Source organism: Poecilia formosa, unplaced genomic scaffold (assembly GCF_000485575.1).
Source record: "Poecilia formosa unplaced genomic scaffold, Poecilia_formosa-5.1.2 Scaffold296, whole genome shotgun sequence".
Classification (NCBI taxonomy): Eukaryota; Metazoa; Chordata; class Actinopteri; order Cyprinodontiformes; family Poeciliidae; genus Poecilia; species Poecilia formosa.
The window spans coordinates 103,310-109,766 of record NW_006800235.1 but is presented as its reverse complement, the minus strand read 5'-3'; positions in this window follow the sequence as shown (position 1 = coordinate 109,766).

The following is a 6,457-nucleotide window of genomic DNA, read 5'->3' as shown; positions in this document are numbered from 1 at the left end:
ACACAGGTGTTTGGACTCAGGTGTTTACAGAAACACTTTATTTTGGGCTGTGGTTGCTAATTAATACATCTGTTGAAAAAAAAACACTATTTTGCAGTTACTGTGTTTCCATTACATAAATTAAAATAAAGCAATAAGTTGTTCATGCAATGTAATTAAAAATCATAGCAGTGATGGATGTAAACTGTTACTTATGAATACATCTCATGTATCATAATTAATTCCACCATCTATCAGCCAATCAGAGGAGACATCGGCTGTGGAGCGACAAGCCCCGCCTACTTGGCTACCTATGTGGCATTTTAGGGAAATTATAGTGGGTGGTTTTACAGAAGAGTTATGGATTCAACAAATGAGACACAACGTTTTCTGAAGAGAGCTCAGATGGAGCCAGCTGCAGACTGTCCGGGAAAAAAAAGAAAGAAAAAAAATAAGACTTCTTCTTTTTGTGTAGTTGCATATAGAGCACTGCAGCACATTTATTATCAACATATTTGTTTGGTACCTGTTAGCTGGTTCTCTCTCTCTCTTCCAGATACGTTAGTCACAAATGGGATTTGCAAAACCTGCTTAAGGAAGCTTTTTCTTCATGCAGAGCATGTATAATGGAGCCGACATAAATCTTAATTACCGTCTCACGGGCCATGCTCAGAACAAGCAAATCCAGAGGTTTCGGGAAATATTAAAAAATAATTAGAACCTGATTAATTATCTGAGGCTTGACTTCTTTTTTTCTTGCAGTCAGATTGATGATGTGAGGAGTTCCTAATGATGCGGTACAAAAAGATAATGATGCTGAAAAGGAAAATCAACAGTAGAATTTGGCTGATGGACAGTATCTGGTCTTGTGGCTCCTTGTGTGACCAAAGGATGTAAAATACGCAGGAATAAACAGTAAGAGGAAAGAAGACATGAGGATCAGGGGAGAATGCTGAAACTTTCAGCATGAGTGTGGATTTAGAAGTTAATCTGGCCTAAATAAAGGCTGCTGACTTATTCATCTTTTTATTGCTTTATTTTTGCTTTAAATTTGTTTTTGTGTTTCTACTACTTTAGAACAATTTTGATCTTTATACAGGGGGCATCCTTCACAGCGTGACTTCAACAAAGCAGTCAACTTCACAGACATTTTTACTTTGTTGTGCATCATCCTTCATCTCCACTGTGAAACCAACGCATGTGGAAAACCTGACTTACATTATTGTTACTTCCTCTGCAACTGAGAAATATAAACTGCATTTATTGTGAACTATTTACTTGCTCAACAATAATTAAATTTAAATGTAATATTTTAATGAAACAAAGCAGTGTGATTTTGGTATAAAAAGAACCTCAGAGGTTTGTCGTAAAAGAAAAGTGAAAAACTTCCTAAATTCTTGGTTTCCTAAATGTTTTCTATTTGTTTCACTGAAAGTGTTTTAGCTTTTTCTCACGAACAACAAGAACACTTTGAAAACATGAGTGTCCTGTTTTGGAGTAAAATCTTGCTTGATGTTTGTGATTCCAATTTAAAATGAAATTAAAGTGAAAGCAGCAAAACCATGGTTAATAAAATTCCATCAGCATCAGCTTTATTTGCTAAGAGGTTCTAGTTTGTAAAGTTGTGGAATTGTTAGCATGGCCCACAGAAATACTACTCCAGCAGATGGCCAACAAGCTGCAGTTTGGACACAAAGCCCTGCTTCTCTTCACCGAGCCGGCGGACACTCGGACTCCAGGCATGCATCTGCTGGACAGCCACCAAAAATCAAGTTATTAGCTACTCAGTGGAAAATGGGGTTCATATCAAACTGTTTGATATGCGTCAGCGAAGTGATAAGGCAGAGAGATAGCACCGTCTATGTCACAAAATTGAGTCTGATTTTTAAAGAGCTTTTGACAGGAGAGATTAGGGGCCTCATGCATAAAAGACTGCGCAGTTTTGACACTAAAACTTGGAGTCTGGAAAGATTTTTGAAAAGTGCGGCGCACAAATAAAATCGGATGTATAAAGCCGTGCGCACGCACGTGGCCACGCACCTTTCCTTTATAAATCCTAATTTGGGGGAAATAGAGCACAGCTGCTAGTCCGCCCTGTCACCACCCATAAATACATATGTAAATTAATATAGACACCCGGAAGTCTGCCACCACGTGAAGCAATAACCATGGCAACGTCCTTGTTTGTAACAGTATAAGTTTTTATTATAATAATAATTACATATCGTATTTAAAAGATGCTTTGAGGGCAGATAATGTCACCTCACAAAAATAAAAATACATTTTAAAGAAAAAAAAATCCAAATAAAAAAAATACAAAATAAAGAGATCCTGTTAGAACAGCAGCTCGTTCAGCCGGGATTTAAAGACAGAGTCAGAGGGTCATTTGAGTGGGAATGTGGACGTTTATTCTAAATAGTAGAATCAAGTTGTACAGTTACAGAATAAAGATGCTTTTTGTCCATAAGGCACATTCACAAAGCGGGCAGCTCGACTGAAGGATGGCTGCAGCTGGACCAGTACCAGTACCGGTACTGGTACTGGTACCGGCTCCTTCTTTAGGTTTTGCTCAGACTGATCATCCTGGAGCTCTGAGCAAAACCCAAAGGAGTCGTGCGGTAACGCTCATAAACCACCATCAACATTTCCCAGCAGATCAATATGATCTCTGATCAATCCTCCCTCTGAATCCTTCCATTGGGGATGTTCTCCATCAGAACCAAAGGGCTCCACAATTACGTGGCTCACCTTTATGTAGCTACTTATATACGTGTGATTGCATACAAACCTTGATCACATTAAAAATAATCAAACCTGTTGATTATTTTTAATCAGTAGGTTTGAGTTAATCTGCTGGTCCAACCCTGTTGTCTTCTTTTAGTGAGAATGAAATTGCCCCGCAGATGCAATTCATGCGCTTCGGCTAACGGACCAATGTGTTACCCTGTATGAGACAAAAACTGAGGAAAAGTACTATTTACATTCGAGAGAGGTTTTCACATACTTCTGTTTTTATTTTCTTTATTTTGTGTGCGTGTTACCTTATTGCCTGAGGATAAATGCGGTTCAGTTTCATCGTTTACCTTTAAGCAATAAAATTTTAAAATCATGAAAAACCTCGGTTTGATGCTTCTTGGTCTAAATAACAACGATTGTAGTCGGACTTCAGTGTATTTAGGTGAGTTTTGACGCTTTGTGGTTTGATATTGTTCACAGAAAAAGTTTGCGTGGCTGCCGCACATTTTCACGCCAGCGAAAAAGTGTGCGTATATTTACGCAAACCTTGACGCAAAGTTCATTTTTATACATGCCGACTTTTGTATAAAATATGGGACCACACTTTTTTTGTGCGCACGCAGGCTTTATGCATGAGGTCTGTGAAGAAGATTTTAGGTTATATTTTTGGAAAATCTCTGGCTCTATCTTCTTCTCACGGATCCCAGGTTCTCCTGGCGGGCCGAAGTGAAACCACACAGAAAACAACAATGAATGTTGACGTCACAGAATTACAGAGTTTAATCCAATAGAAGACAACGTATGAAATTACAACAGAAACTGCAGAACGACAGAGAGAGACATACATTCATTTACCTGAGACAAATGGAAAAGAAGAAGAAAGAAAGAAAAGGAAAGGCGTGCAAAGACGTCTTTGGAGAATTGCAAGAGCAAAATCTAATTTGTTACTCCTGTGTAGAAACTTTTATAGTAAAGGCATATTCTTGTCTTTTAATGTATTCAAATAAGGTGTTCCTCTGCTTGACCAACTGGAAGCTGTCTTGGACCCTCTTAAAAGTTAGAAACTCCCTACAATTTGCTTCCAAGATCAAAAGCCATTTGTCCCCTTTGTCTAAAAACAAAGTGGAAGCAGAGACTCTCCTCTGGCCTGGACTCCTGCTGTTTTATGGCTTTTCACAGATCAGTGTAAAAACTGGAACTTCTCCTGATTGTTTTCCACACAGACAAAGGGCAGTTCAAAAGATCTTAGCAAACAATCCGCTGTAACTACAGGTAAAATAAAGGTTGATAGGGCAGAATAAGTTATTAATCTGAAAACTATAATTAGGCTATTTTAATCAAGACATGTTAAATTTTAAAACTAGCATATTTTTAAATGTATTTTCTTAACAGGCCCTAGAACAGTTGTTTGAATAAGAACGTCCAGAGAAGAAAAAATATTATGATGCTTCTGCGTCAGATTTACCATCGTACTAGAAACGCGAATACTAAGATGTTCTGCTCTCAACTTTTGTACTTAAGAAAAAAAGCGACTATGTTTAACCTGTTAAAATCTATGTAATTAATTAATTGCAATTAAAGCACTGGCGTCCCAGCCCTATTGCTTTTGAATGTGTTTGCAGTATTTATGCAGCTTACAGCACATCATCACATCTAGATCCATTCTGTCTGTGAAGGAGTTGGAAATTGTAAAAGTGAAGGAAAAGTAGAGTTGTGAATGAGTCCACTGGGAGGCCAACACTGTGACTTCAGAAAATGATGGAGTATCTGAAACAACAGAGACTTGCCTCACAGCAGGACGTGATCTGAACCATTTGAGACCCAGGGTTGAGGTAACAAATCACTGTTCAGGATATTAAGTCAAATTTCATTGTTCTGCAGTGAAAAATAGGTCCCAGACACAAGACGTATTGGAGCCGCAGCAGAGAGGCGAAGGAAAATAACTCAAATTGTGTGATGTCTAAACCCGGCTAAAATTTCCCTGAGTTGGGCTTATTATTAAAGAAGCGTAACCTTAGATCGGGAGATAAAAATTGACATAAATAATGAAGTTCAGGGATATGTTTGTGACTGACGAATTAGAATATTTTCAAAGACATTTTAGGGATCATTTCTTGAAAGGTGAAGAACCAGAAAGCAAGTAATGATTAATGATTCATGATATCCTTTGACCACCTGTTCCAGTGAGATGTTTTTAGTGTTTAGATAGAATAACATCCAGAGGGCACGACTGAATTTTCACTGGAGGTATGCTTAACTCCCACAACAGCCCACTCCTAAAAACATGGCAGTTAGCAGCGGGGCTGCAGACCCTGAAAAATTATATTCTATATCTTTTCAGTTCAATAATTCAAACACCTTAGTTTTATAGACAAGCACAACAAAAGCTGACAGCTTGTAAGCCTCCCATGTAGAGCTGCAGTTCAGTTCATCAAATCCCATCTCAGACATTTGCGATGTTGTATTGAAACCACACAGAGTCTTCCAGGGGTTGTGGACAAAAGCTCCACATTGTGTTTTACCCCTGTTGTTGTTTTGCTATGAAAAATCAATTTAATCTCCTTTAATAATACACTTTGGAAAATTATTCCTTCCCTGTGACTTTGAGTTTCCCATGCAAGACTGTAGCAGAGTGACGTAGCAGTGACTCTATCAAAGTCTGCACAAAGAACTGATTTTAAAATTGATCAGCTGTGATTTTTATGCTGAAATTGTCATACAATTCATAAAGTTTCAAACTGTGAAGGAAACATTTCTAAAATATTCCCTGCCACTGCTGCCATTTTCAGGAAAAACGTTAACTTCTAATCACAAGATTTTGGAAATTTTCCTTTCAACTTGACATTACCATTTAAAATCTCAACTAGCATTTTGATTTCCTTTGAAGACACTGGCACTTGTGTTAATGTTTATGACCTAGTTTGTTACTTTTTTAAATGCTTTGACATAAAGTTCCTTGCCTTTTATTCACGTTTTCATCTACAGAGGAGAGAAGATTTGTAGAAATATAAATATGCAAGAGCAACAGGAAATATGCAAAAGCATATATAGCCTTATATCTAAGAATAGAATACAACTGAAACAGAATGTTTACATACCCTGTAAAAAATTATTTGTTTTCCACCATGACATTACTGAGTACATTTTCCCTAAATAAGGTCAATTTCTTGTAAAATTATTTCTCTTTGATAAAGATGATTTCAGCATTTTTCCAGTGGTTTCTTAAAATGTTTTGCTGAAATTTTGAACCATGTTTCTCCAGGAGTTGGGGTCTCATGCATAAAATAGTGCATAGTTTTCACACTAAAACTTGCCCTAGTAAAAAAAAAGTATCCTTTAGTATATTAAATTTTAACATACTTTAGCATACTTTGGTTGATGTACTTAAACTATACTATTTTGGAACAACTTTTTTGTGCTTAGTATATTTTAATAGTATTTAAAGTATTAAATTACATTTTTTAGTATACTTAGTATACGTTAATATACTTTTTTGGAACAACTTCAAGTTGTACTTAGTATACTGGAAGTATAATTTTTTATGTACTATTTATATATTTTGAGTGAACTAATTCTGTCATAGAATTATATTAAAATATACGTTTAATATACTTTAGATATATTTTACATATACTGCTAATATATTAGTAATGTATTTAAATTACACTTAATTTTTAGTTTTGATTTACTGCTATTGCTAATAAAGTACAATTTTAATTAAAAGTCTTCTTTATTCCTACTT